Source organism: Tupaia chinensis, unplaced genomic scaffold (assembly GCF_000334495.1).
Source record: "Tupaia chinensis unplaced genomic scaffold, TupChi_1.0 Scaffold000245_1, whole genome shotgun sequence".
Taxonomy (NCBI): Eukaryota; Metazoa; Chordata; class Mammalia; order Scandentia; family Tupaiidae; genus Tupaia; species Tupaia belangeri.
In genome coordinates, this window is record NW_006159723.1 from 375858 (window position 1) to 390291 (window position 14434).

Consider the following 14434-nt stretch of genomic DNA (forward strand, 5'->3'; position numbering starts at 1 on the left):
TCTACCCATATATGTGTGTGTGGTTGGATGGATGGATGGATGCATAGATAGATAGATAGATAGATATTAATTCCCCTCTATCATCAATTTGTCTTTTTAGGTTTATTTTCTATACTCCTTACAACTGAAATATACCTCCTATTCTCTATATATTAATGTTTTCTTTTTCTTTTTCTTTTTTTTTTTTAGATTTTTGCCATAGACACATGCACTTGCCAGAGAGAGAGAGAGGGCAAGTGAGAAATCACCCATTGGGGAGGATAACCACACCACAGTCTCTTCTCCGTTCTCCTCCAGGGATTGTGGGCATGCACGCGCATACACCTGGAATGATTTTCAAGCCACTCAGTCTGAGACTTGAAATGCAGAGTTGGCCATATGGGATCCAACTTCCTTAATCCATGCTACTTGCTGGCCCATCATCAGGCCTTTAGCCTCTTTGGTTTTTTGTTTGTTTGTTTGTTTTTTTGTTTGCTATTTTCTGTCACTTCAATTTCTAACTCTTCTTTATAGCCAAGTTCAAGTGGCTTGAGCTCCATGAACCCTCCCTTTATTCATATGGAAAATAACTGTCTTCTCATCAAAGAATTTTAAATGACACCTTAGCTATGACGCTTTTATGACACTTTGACATTTTCCATTGCATTATTTACATGTATCTGCTAGATTGTAAGGAACTTGAGGGCAGGGAATAGATCTGATTCCATTAGCTCTGTGACTTGTGTAGTAAATGCACATTGAATGTATAAATATATGAAGTAGAAAAATATATTACCCTCATATGCATCAAGAAATTCAGGCTTCATTCACATATGCAAACTGGATTGAGTATTTAGCTAACTTGAGCAAGGACTGTCTCGAGGGAAGAGTGTAATTTAACGTTAATTTACTTACTCATTTATTCATTTAAAATTTTATTCCACAGTAATTTATGAGCTTTATCTATGAGCTAGGAAAATGATATGAGTAGTTTATGAATTCAAGATTGATATCAGTCTTCACCTGAGTTTTTCAAGAAATGTGATATTTGCTTTCAAGAGAGAAGGCATACAAGCTTAAGAAGCAAGAGGAAAATGTATCCCAAGTTTAATTGCGATGAATCTCTATCCGTTTACATGCAGGAGTTTGTTGAATTCTCTCACCTGCCCCCTTAAATATCTCTACTACAAATTGTTTTTGCTTTGAAATTTAAAAAAAAAAAAAGTCTTCCATCGTAATATTGTTTTTGACAAATAATTTCAGCACCTGGAATTAAGGCTATTTTTCAGTATGCATTTGTGACATAAAAGGGAGTGATGAAGTCAGTCATGAGCTGCGTGGTTACACCAGCCTGGAGGACTGCTCTTTCAACACAACTGGTATATGTGAATTATGCTAAAAATTTCTCCTGGCTGAAAAATGGTCAAGTCTTCTCTTTGTAGTATGAGAGTGAAATATTCTGTATCTTTTGGGTTTTTTTTTTTCATTTTTTGTTCCCAAAATAAAACAGAGAAGTGAAATTTTTTGCAAAATGATTTTTCTCCATGACATGCACAATGACAAAAGAATGTGACTGTGAATCAGATGATCCTAGTTCTAGGCCTCGGTCAGCCTCTGAATGAAAGCTGTGACCTTAACCAATTCATATATATATTTCCTACCTCACGAACCTTATCTGCAACATGTAGGGATTAGGCTTTAATAGTAATTTTTAAACTGCTCTGAGGAGTCACAGTGGTACATGGAGGCTCTTGAGGAGCTGCCTGGTGGGAGAGGCCTTGTATGCCAGGCCACCACTGTATGCATTTATTTGCTCTAATTATTTATTAAAATTCCCTTCATATGTTTTGTGTCTCAAACAGCAACAATAGTAAGTCCCCTGAATTGAATCATTTCTAGGTTTTATACATTAATAATTTTTAATGTATACTTCTCTTTGGAGCATGGACAGGAGCAGGAAATTATCATTTTGTCTGTTTATTTTGTCCCCACTTATGGAGAACTCACTACATGTCAAGTGCTGTGTCTAGTGTTGTGTAAATTCAAAGGTGGCAGAGTTCAGTGCTTATCCGAGAAGACACATGCGTGAATATCCAAGAAAAAACTCATGTGATAAGCATTATGCTAACAGGATGAATGAAGTGCCCTTAATGCATATAGGCAGAAACTTTAATTTTCCATATACTAAGTAGATAAATGTTTTTCCACGTATTAACCCAAAATAGTAGACAAATACATACTTGATTTAATTTCTGTGAATTCAGGTTTTGTTTTAAAGTGAAGCTCTTTTTTAGAATCTTTTTTATTTTTTTAAGAGATTTTGGCTATAGGGTGTATACACTTGCCAGATAGACAATGACAGACAGAAAGTCAGAAATTACCCCCCTCTCCAGGGGTGGATGGCTACACTGCAATCCCTCCTCCTCCATTCTCCTCTTGGAATCCAGGGTATGCACACTCATGCATCCGGCCTGAGTTTTAAGCTTCTGGGTCCAGGACTTGAACCGCAGTCGACCACGCGAGAGTCCAGCAAAGTACTATTATGCCATCTGCTGGTCCCCGTATCATTCATTTCAAAGAAGATTCCTGAAGAAAACTTATCTTGAAAAGCACTTTTAAAACCACTTATTATTCATATATTATTTAGTTTGATACAACGAATCATTTTAAAGACACATATAAGAGGAGTAAAAGATGTAAGGTAGAGTCCTTCTGTTGTAAGAAGTATTGAGACCATTGTAATGCAAACATGGAAATGGAGACATAACTGTTGAACATACTACATAAACATATATCCGAGTCTAGATGATATATTCATTAAGGTAGGAGGACTCCAAATGGATACTTTGGCATAGCTTAATTGACTTAGTACTAAATGGTCACATTTAAATTATGCATAAATACTTTATTTACAATGTACTTTCAGTATTTAACTGTATAACTGCAAAGTGAAAAGTACTACTTCCTGAAAAAAGAAATATGAAGGTATTACACTGCTTTCTAGAGTCAGGTTTTGATTAGTTATCGATGCCAATTACTATATTTTCTTTTTTATTATGTTACTTTTTCTTTGAGATTCAAGTTTTATTCTCTTAAAAATACATACATACACATTTTTCTTACCCCAAATTTTATCCTGTGATAACAGAACTTGGCTAGGCCTTGATATCCTGACATTTGGTAAAACATTATTTATTTTAAGTAATTACTCAATTTTAATTAATTTATTATTATTTAATATTTATTTATATATTATTATTATTCAATATGACCAGCGAGAGAGAGAGAGAGAAAGGGAAAATGAGAAAGCAAGCCACCAGGTCTATGACTTGAACCGAGGTTGGCCTTGGGCCAGTCCAGAGCCTTTACCAGCATGCCACCTGCCGGCCCCAGTGAAGCATTATTATAGATATTTCTATGAAGGGTGTTTTTAGATGAAATAAACATTTATCAGTAGGCTTTGAGGAAACCAGACATAACCTCCATAATATGGATTTGTCTCATTTAGTCAGTTAAAGCCTTAATGTAAGAAGACTGAGCTCCATGGCAGAAGAGAATTCTGTCAGCAGATTGCCCTGCAGACTACAGCTCTTCCTTGGGGCACCAGCCTGCTGCCTACCTTGTAGATTTTGTACTTTTCGAGCCTTTACCAATGGCTTAAGTCCATTCCGTAACATAAATCTATGCATGTACACTTTCTATTGGTTCTGTTTCTTGGAGAAGTCTGACCCATGTTTTAGAGCCTATAGGGTGCCAATCATGGTATAATAGTTTGAACAAACAAATGTTAGCTAAAGCCAGAAAAATCAGGGCCAGCATGTGGCATGGTGGTTTAGGGCACTGGACTCCAACATGATCAACCATGATTCGAGTCCCAGATGGTGAATTGCTTTCTCACTTTCCCTCTCTCTCTGTCTCTCACTCTGTCCCTCTTTGGTGAAATAAAAAAGACATAAATAATTAAATAAAGTTAAGTGAAATAATTCTTTAAAGAAACAAAATAAAGTCAGAAAAATCATTCAGTATAGATGTGGCGTGATAGAGTGATGTAGATATTGAAACGTCCAAGACAGTGTGATTCAGATAATAAAGTGAGCAGGTATTCTTTCAGAGTTGAGAAGCACTGGTATGAATACGTGTGTTAGTTAAGTACTCCTTAGTTTTATTTATAGAGGGAAATTAAAGGACTTAAAATGCTTCCGTTCCCAAGAAAGAGTATCCTACTTCCTTTTATTTTCTTCCTTGTCAATTTCTTGGAGATAGTCCTGGCTATTTGCATAAACATCCCAGACATGGCTGATAGGTGGTTGAATAATCTGTAATGGAGAGAAACTGATTTCAATAATATGCGACACTTATAATTTTTATTTATGACCATTGATATTCTTGATTTTAGCTGTCAATTTTTATACCTAATGGCTGCTACTTTTCCTTCTTCTGTCGTCTTCAGACTTTTAGTGACATATAGTTATCATTGGAAGAGTCCAGAGATCAGTCTAACTGATGGAGACACAGAAAAGACAACAACAATGCAACTGCAAAAGAGGCTTTTATTCTTTTTCCAGCTAGCTGGGGTCTGAGTTTCTGCCCGTTGCAGCGGGCCTTAACAAGGACCCCATGCCTAAGAGAAAGGGATCTTTTATAGTTCAGAATGTCCCTAAAATGTAACACACACAAAGGAGGGAGGGTATGAGAAGCGAGGGTCCAGCCTGTTTAGGTCTAGATAAGGGCTCTCAGCTAAGGGTTTGGATGACCTTGCCTCGGAGGTGCTGGGCCCTCCCGTTTTCCACCTATCTGAGAGTTCTCAGACTCCTGGTTCCCGTCCTTGAGGACCTAATAAAGTGGGCTCCATCCTTGAAGACTTAACAGGGTAGAAATCAAGCTAATTTGCCCCAGCATTCCCTAACATGGCGGTGATTACAACAACTTGGCCTAACATCATAAACTAGGTTGATAAGGGCTCATTTTAAAATTCTGAGCTCTTCAAAATACAGTTCTCAAAGGTTTTCTGATTTAGTGTCTATGACTTGAACCGAGGTTGGCCTTGGGCCAGTCCAGAGCCTTTACCAGCATGCCACCTGCCGGCCCCAGTGAAGCATTATTATAGATATTTCTATGAAGGGTGTTTTTAGATGAAATAAACATTTATCAGTAGGCTTTGAGGAAACCAGACATAACCTCCATAATATGGATTTGTCTCATTTAGTCAGTTAAAGCCTTAATGTAAGAAGACTGAGCTCCATGGCAGAAGAGAATTCTGTCAGCAGATTGCCCTGCAGACTACAGCTCTTCCTTGGGGCACCAGCCTGCTGCCTACCTTGTAGATTTTGTACTTTTCGAGCCTTTACCAATGGCTTAAGTCCATTCCGTAACATAAATCTATGCATGTACACTTTCTATTGGTTCTGTTTCTTGGAGAAGTCTGACCCATGTTTTAGAGCCTATAGGGTGCCAATCATGGTATAATAGTTTGAACAAACAAATGTTAGCTAAAGCCAGAAAAATCAGGGCCAGCATGTGGCATGGTGGTTTAGGGCACTGGACTCCAACATGATCAACCATGATTCGAGTCCCAGATGGTGAATTGCTTTCTCACTTTCCCTCTCTCTCTGTCTCTCACTCTGTCCCTCTTTGGTGAAATAAAAAAGACATAAATAATTAAATAAAGTTAAGTGAAATAATTCTTTAAAGAAACAAAATAAAGTCAGAAAAATCATTCAGTATAGATGTGGCGTGATAGAGTGATGTAGATATTGAAACGTCCAAGACAGTGTGATTCAGATAATAAAGTGAGCAGGTATTCTTTCAGAGTTGAGAAGCACTGGTATGAATACGTGTGTTAGTTAAGTACTCCTTAGTTTTATTTATAGAGGGAAATTAAAGGACTTAAAATGCTTCCGTTCCCAAGAAAGAGTATCCTACTTCCTTTTATTTTCTTCCTTGTCAATTTCTTGGAGATAGTCCTGGCTATTTGCATAAACATCCCAGACATGGCTGATAGGTGGTTGAATAATCTGTAATGGAGAGAAACTGATTTCAATAATATGCGACACTTATAATTTTTATTTATGACCATTGATATTCTTGATTTTAGCTGTCAATTTTTATACCTAATGGCTGCTACTTTTCCTTCTTCTGTCGTCTTCAGACTTTTAGTGACATATAGTTATCATTGGAAGAGTCCAGAGATCAGTCTAACTGATGGAGACACAGAAAAGACAACAACAATGCAACTGCAAAAGAGGCTTTTATTCTTTTTCCAGCTAGCTGGGGTCTGAGTTTCTGCCCGTTGCAGCGGGCCTTAACAAGGACCCCATGCCTAAGAGAAAGGGATCTTTTATAGTTCAGAATGTCCCTAAAATGTAACACACACAAAGGAGGGAGGGTATGAGAAGCGAGGGTCCAGCCTGTTTAGGTCTAGATAAGGGCTCTCAGCTAAGGGTTTGGATGACCTTGCCTCGGAGGTGCTGGGCCCTCCCGTTTTCCACCTATCTGAGAGTTCTCAGACTCCTGGTTCCCGTCCTTGAGGACCTAATAAAGTGGGCTCCATCCTTGAAGACTTAACAGGGTAGAAATCAAGCTAATTTGCCCCAGCATTCCCTAACATGGCGGTGATTACAACAACTTGGCCTAACATCATAAACTAGGTTGATAAGGGCTCATTTTAAAATTCTGAGCTCTTCAAAATACAGTTCTCAAAGGTTTTCTGATTTAGTAAAGTTGAACATGTATTGTTTTTATTTTCTAAAAAATATTTTAAAAGTACTGAATGATGTAGTGAAATGATGCAATCTCATCACCCTGGGCTTTTTTTTTTTTTTTTTTCTTTTCAGTTTAACATTTTGATATTTTATATCTCTTAAAAATCTTATATAAAAGATACCTTTGAAGTTTTGTATGGTTTATCACTCTGACCCGTTTTACCTCCATCTGTTTTATCACCCATGTATATCACCCATAATTAAATAGTCATCATTTTGGAAGTTTTATATAAATGGCATTTATAAACATAATTCTTTAACTTTGGCCAATGAACACTGTTTTTTTTTTTTTTTTTTTTTTGGAGAGGTTTTTGCTATAGGGCACGTGTGCTCACCAGACAGACAGAGAGAGACGGAGAGACAGAAAGCGAGAAATCACCCCCCAGGGGGGATGGCCATACCACAATCCCTTCTCCTCCATTCTCCTCTCTGGATCTTGGGCATGCATGCACATGCGCCCGGCGTGAATTTTAAGTCACCGGGTCCGGGACGCAAACCGCAGTCGACTACATGGGAGGCCAGCGACGTAGCCATTACGCTAACTGCTGGTCCCTCAATGAACACTTTTGATGTTTGCCATAGGTATATACATATTCAATTCCAAAATATCTTCCTTTAGTTTAACAGATATATACCTCCTTCAGGGAACCTGGCTAGGGATTTTAAAATGGAAAGCAAACAGGTTTATTTATTTATTTATTTTTAATTTTCCTCTGCAAAGGCTAATAAATAGCAATATACAATTAGGACTCACAATTCTCATATCACTAAAATGGAAATGTTTGTGGCTGACATCAAAGACTGCAGTTGCCTACCCATCATGGGTTAGCGAGGAACAACTTAACCTTTAGTTGTATTGTAGTCAAACAAGATACCTGATCATTCTTATCCCTAAGTCCGCTATTGTCCATAGAAAGAAAGGGTCAACTTTGTCTCGCTCTCTGCCATTGCTTAAAACTACAGTAAGTTAGGAAGAATTTTCTTGTGTCTGTTTATGTTTTCCCCCCTCAATGATTCTTTGTTGGAATCAAATGTAGATTTTCCTTTGGGAATAAAGATAAGGAATTCCGTTTGTGCTAAAGGTCACCATTCAGATATATTTTTGTTCCCATTTTGTGATGACTCCAACAGAACTGGTTAAGAATGAGGAAAATGGCTTGCTAATTATGCAGATGTCTTCCTCTACTTTGTAACTGGAGGGATTCTCCTATCAAAATGTGTTTCTAAAAATTTTCCTTTTATAACATAAGTTAACTTATTAAATTATCTTGTTTTAAAAGTATGCCTAAATAGAAATCAGTCAGTCTCAGTGTGTTGATTTCTCGGGACCAGCAGTTGGTGTAATGACTATGGTGCTGGACTCCCATGTAGTCGACCGCTATTCGAGTCCCGGACTCGGTGTCCTGGACTCACGCCTGTCATGTGTGCATGCATGCCCGAGATCCCGAGAGGAGAATGGAGGAGAAGGGATTGCGGCGTGGTCATCTCCCCTGGGGGGTGATTTCTCACTTTCTGTCTCTCTGTCTCTTTCTAGTGAGCACACATGCCCTATAGCAAAAACCTCTCCAAAAAAATAAATAACAAATAATGTGATTTCTCACGTTCCTCTTTCTGTTAAGTGTTGCACTAACCAGAAGAAGTAGGTGCATTTTTATTACAAAGGATACAATTTTCTCTGGTTCAAATTTGGATAGATTTTAATTTTGATTTCTATGGAAGTCCTGTTTATATGAGATAAGAACAAATTTATAGTATTATAAAATAAATCATCTGATATTTTATAAATACAGCTTGATGTTTATGGTAGCTCAGTCAGTTGTAAAAGGCTGCATGGTTCCTGATTATATGATACTTTTACATCGAAGGTCAGACAGTGGCCCTAAAATAGATTAGCTAGCTAGTGTAAAGTTTCTTTGACTGCAATGGTGTTTTAGCTTTTTTTGAGTTATCTCAGAAACTACTGAGTGTAGAAGTTATAAAGTGTTCTCTTAAAGGAAGATTTTGCCCTTATCTATTCAGAAGTTTCTCCAAGGCCTCTTCCCTTCGAGTATGTTTATTATGTGCCACTGAATGTAAATGCACCTCTCCTATGGGAATATTAATGTTTATTTAAATGCACACACAAATTCTTTTCCACAGTTTATGTACATGAAATAAATTCTAACATCATAGAGTTTTGTCTGGAATTTTAGAACCACGATATTCATTAGACTGATTTTACTTGAGAAAATACATGTTATTAAAAAAAAAAAATCAGGACCAGCGGGTGGCATGGTTATTGTGGCACTAGATGCCCTGGTGGCTGTCAACGGTTCAAATTCTGGACCTGACCTAGCGCTTTTTCATTTTTCTTCTCTCTCTCTCTCTCTCTCCTCCTCTCTCTCTCATGCATGTGCCCTATGGAAAATAGAATGGTTTGAGAACCAGACCTAGCAACTTAGAATACTCACCAGGAATATGTGTGCTTGCCCAAAATCCTGAGAGGAGAGTGGAAGAAAGGACTGCATTGTGGCCATGCTTCTGGAGAATAGTTTCTCTATTTTGCTTTCTGTCACTGTCTCTATTTCTCTCTCTCTCTCTCTCATGAGCACACATGCCCTATAGCAAAAACCTCTCCAAAAAAATAAATAACAAATAATGTGATTTCTCACGTTCCTCTTTCTGTTAAGTGTTGCACTAACCAGAAGAAGTAGGTGCATTTTTATTACAAAGGATACAATTTTCTCTGGTTCAAATTTGGATAGATTTTAATTTTGATTTCTATGGAAGTCCTGTTTATATGAGATAAGAACAAATTTATAGTATTATAAAATAAATCATCTGATATTTTATAAATACAGCTTGATGTTTATGGTAGCTCAGTCAGTTGTAAAAGGCTGCATGGTTCCTGATTATATGATACTTTTACATCGAAGGTCAGACAGTGGCCCTAAAATAGATTAGCTAGCTAGTGTAAAGTTTCTTTGACTGCAATGGTGTTTTAGCTTTTTTTGAGTTATCTCAGAAACTACTGAGTGTAGAAGTTATAAAGTGTTCTCTTAAAGGAAGATTTTGCCCTTATCTATTCAGAAGTTTCTCCAAGGCCTCTTCCCTTCGAGTATGTTTATTATGTGCCACTGAATGTAAATGCACCTCTCCTATGGGAATATTAATGTTTATTTAAATGCACACACAAATTCTTTTCCACAGTTTATGTACATGAAATAAATTCTAACATCATAGAGTTTTGTCTGGAATTTTAGAACCACGATATTCATTAGACTGATTTTACTTGAGAAAATACATGTTATTAAAAAAAAAAAATCAGGACCAGCGGGTGGCATGGTTATTGTGGCACTAGATGCCCTGGTGGCTGTCAACGGTTCAAATTCTGGACCTGACCTCTTGCTTTTTCATTTTTCTTCTCTCTCTCTCTCTCTCTCCTCCTCTCTCTCTCATGCATGTGCCCTATGGAAAATAGAAAAATAATAACAATAAATAAAATTTAAAAAAGAAAATGCATGAAAAATAATCAAAAACTATGCAAGGATTTAAATTTTTTTACACCATAACAAATCATATTTTAATTTCATTTTCTTCATTAGGTCCCATGTATCCTTTCCTGAGTTTTAGAGCACACGATCTTCATCTCATTTCCAGCATTCCTTCCTATCCTATTACATAGTTTATAATCTGCCACAAATGAATTAAGAATCAAGGCTGTTATAGCAAGAATCAAAGGAATGAGAAATATAGTGGAAATAACATAGCTCTGGAAGAAACTGCTTTCATCGTGCCCTTTCTGTTCATAACAACTCATCCCCACAGTATTCTAAGAGGAGTTTTTACTACCTTCCTTTCCCTTCCTAACCCCAAATCAAATAAAGGCTTCAAACCATCTCAGTTCAGTTAAAGAGAAATACTGTCCTCTTTAATGTTAGACATAAAACTGTAGCCTTCCATACCAGAAGGGTTTTAAGTAAGTATATTAACTTTTGGCTCTATCTCCTTTAGCATAGTCTAGATGAATTAGGATGATATATTGAACTCTTTTCTTCTAGAAGAAAACAACATAATGCTTACTAATAATGCATATGAGTTTTACGAATTTCAGAATCCTTCAAAAAAAGGGTACAACATCATTCAGTTCAACACCGTATGCTAGCAAATGTTGGACTCCAGGGAATTAAAGACAAGATCATTGATCTTAAGTAATTTGCAATCTAGTAAGGAGCTAGAAATGTAAGCATATCTATCTTAAAATAATTGATTCATTTAAATACAATGGGATGTATAAAATATAACAGTTGTACAGAAGAATGTCGAGTTTCCTTGGGCAATGAAAGGAAGTACTTTGTATTAGTGAAAAATTCTGGATAGAGTTTTGAAATATACTATCTTAGTCTATTAATGTGTTGCTAACAGAAGTACTTGAGACTAGATGAATTTAAAAGGATAGAAATTTAGGGCCAACAGGTGGTGTGGAGTTTTAAGGCACTGCATCCCACATGGTTGACTTTTCAGTTCAAGTCTCAGACCTGGCAGCTCAAAAATCATGCTGGGTGCATGTGTGTGTTAGCCTAAAATCCTGAGAAGAGAGTGGAGGAGAAGGGATTGCAGCTTAGCTATCCCTCCTAGGGAGTGATTTCTCACTTTCACTCTCTGTTGTGTGCATGTGACCTATAGGAAAAAACAATAGAGTTTTATATGACTTCTAGTAGCCAGAAAATGCAAAGGTGGAGCTTCCCTGATCCCCCTGGAATCAGGCCCACTACAACATGGCTGGTAACATGGCTGGTAGAAGCAGAGGTTGGCTGGCATGTGCAGAGAGAGACCTGACCTGAGGCAGCCATCTTTCTTTTATAACCCATCATTAACCATACAAGAATTTATCTAGAACTATTGTGAGAGTCCCCGGAGACATCATTAATTCTTTCAAGACAGTGATGCCTTCATGTTCCAAGCACTGCCCTCTAGGACTCAGCTCTTAAAGGTCTTGCCACTTATACTAGAGGCCAAATTCCAATATGAAATTCTAGAGGACACCTGTTATCCAAATCATAGCAAATATGTAGGTATGTCTGACAGGAAAGGCATGAGAATGGAGTAAAGGAAATTACAGTCAGAGAGAATGCAAAAACACTAGAAGCTGCTGTTTAATTCATGTGCCTAAGTTAATTTATTAGAGACAGTTTTGAAACACAGTTACATATATGGCAAAAGTAGAAAATACCAGGTTTCTGGTATAAGATATCATTTCACCAGGTTGCTTAATTTGTTTTCCCATTGATGGTATAGAGCCCATTAAAAATGATTAACACATAGTTATAATTCACAATATATATCAGCAGCAACAATAACAAAACATAGTAAGAGTGAAGAAAATGTTAGTACTTTGTAGTTTCATCAAAACCTTCATTAAGGAGGATCTAACGTTCCTCTAATTAGGTATTTCCTTTAAAAACTATTTAATTATGTTTATTTGCTGTTCATAAAGCATGATGATCTTATTTGCTTGACAATCTTGCTTGACATGTCCTTCTGTTCATTCTTGGTATTAAATTAGGTGTGCCAGTAGAATAAATTATGAGGTTGTGAGATGTTAATGTGGAGGTCGGTCAGTTTTCTACCCATTTCTTCTAAAGTGAAAAGACTGAAATATTGTGGAACATTATGTATACGGAAACCACCATCAGTCAAGACTTTGTATTTATGCTTTAAATTTCACTCTAACCATTGTATTAGATCAGAATATATTAGAAGTATGCTTTTCCACAGGCTCTTCTGTTTTCTAAGATAAAGTGTGACTGAGTCTGTATAAGTCTGAGTAAGGTCAGAGAGACCAAGGAGGTATTTACCCAAAGATAGAAAAGCATTTCTTGTCTTAATTTTCTTTTTCCAAATTAAGTTGCTATTACTTGGGGAAAAAAAAATCCCAAGTTAATCTGATGTGTATTTATTTACGTTATGTATAAAAAAATGATGTAATGATGGGTGATGATCTAGCCATAAGACTGGAAAGTAATACTAAGAGGGAGTAGGGGAAATTAAAAGTAGACTTTAAATTGACTGCAAATTGTTATGTCAAAAAAAGGATATCTTAGAAGTCCTTTTAAGCATACTATGTTTTGGAAATGAGTGACATGGAGTGATCATATTAACATTGCATTAATTATATGGCATATAGATAATCTATGACTACATGAAAGTCTTGGACCAAAGAAAAGATGGATTATAAATAATATGTAAATGTAAGAGAAGTGAGCCCAGTCTGCATAATTTTTATGCCTACTAACAAGGATAGGTAAAATCTAATGCTTGTATGTAATTGCAATATGTAAGCATTATACCAAGTTTGGAGAGACAAGTGAAAATATTGTTATTTAACATGTATGGAGTGTGTATTACATAATAGTTATCACGCTAAGGGCTTTAACTCCTTGGCTAATATAATCCTTCTGTATCCACCTTGGAGAGATTATATTACTAACTGAACTTTTCATATATGAGAATGAAGACTCAGAAATTTAAGATCTTTTCCAGTATCACTGTGCTCATAGAAGGTACAGAATTGGGACCAAATCCTAGTCCTAAGAATGCCCCCACTCTGTTGTAATGGTTATGCCTTATATTAGCTTTTGTAACTATTTACTTCAAATCACCTATGTGATGGCATTCTTGGCTTGTAATCAAACACATGAGTTTAAGGTACAGTTTCGTCCTTTAGGGACTTATAACATAATAGAGGGAGACAGAAATGAACCAAAACAAGTTAAAACTGAGCATCTTTACCTTTGCACTGAGGAAGTGTTCTGTTCTTTCCGGAATTTTACTCTTGAGTTTTAGGCTACGCTGCGTGGAAGAAGTGAAGAGTCAGCAAATATTACTTACTGAATGGAAGAAACCATTGAAATGCTGTAAGCTGGCCAAGGGACATGCTGTCATGTGTGCTTTGGAAGAACCACTCTGATGTGAATTAAGTAGAAGGTTTTAGATGGGAAAAGCGAGTGCAATTAAAAGGTCATTGACATTTTCAGAGTGAGACAGTTGGAAGCTTGAAGAGAGGCAGTTCTAGAGACCAGGGACCACGAGGAGAGAGATTTGGGGTGTTTGAAGCTCAGCAATCCTGGACCGCATACTTTTTTGAGTGGACTCAGTGTGTTCGTCCTGCGTCTTCATTTCCAAACCGTGTCTGGTCTTTTGACAGGCTATTGTTGCTTTTACTGTTTTCAGTTCTTTGAATCCTATGGCTGTAGAAGATACTACTTAACATACTTGAAAAAACTCCACTTTCCAAAAATCTTTATAATTCTGAAAGTGTACCCCATCAGGAAAGCTCCTCATGTAAGACATGTTTCCCTTTGAAAATATTTTATTTGCTTTCAAATTATTTTGTGTTCTATTTTTGTAGCAGTTATGGAGGATCGAAAGATCCCCTTTTATTAAAAGATAACATCCCCTGCCTGTGTTGGAGCAGGTGAATGAGAAGTAGGTTAAAGTTATTGATAGTGCATCAGAAGGAGAATCAAAAGAAAGAGACATAAAGAAACAATAAAACAAAGCAAACAAAAATCTCACAACAATATAATATTTGAAGAGTAACCCCAAATAAATCATCTTTAAACCCATTATTTTTATCTTCCTTGTGGGCATGACTAAGAGTCAATGAGCAATATTTATACATAATAAAACAAATCTGAGTAGTTTTAGTTGCA

At 36.7% G+C, this 14434-nt stretch overlaps 1 protein-coding gene across 1 annotated transcript in view; it reads left to right on the top strand.

The window, feature by feature from the left end:
- The window catches only part of LOC102476311 (glutamate receptor ionotropic, delta-2), a 909022-nt gene that overhangs the window by 153347 nt on the left and 741241 nt on the right, over positions 1 to 14434 (top strand). The gene's annotated exons all lie outside the window — the stretch shown is intronic.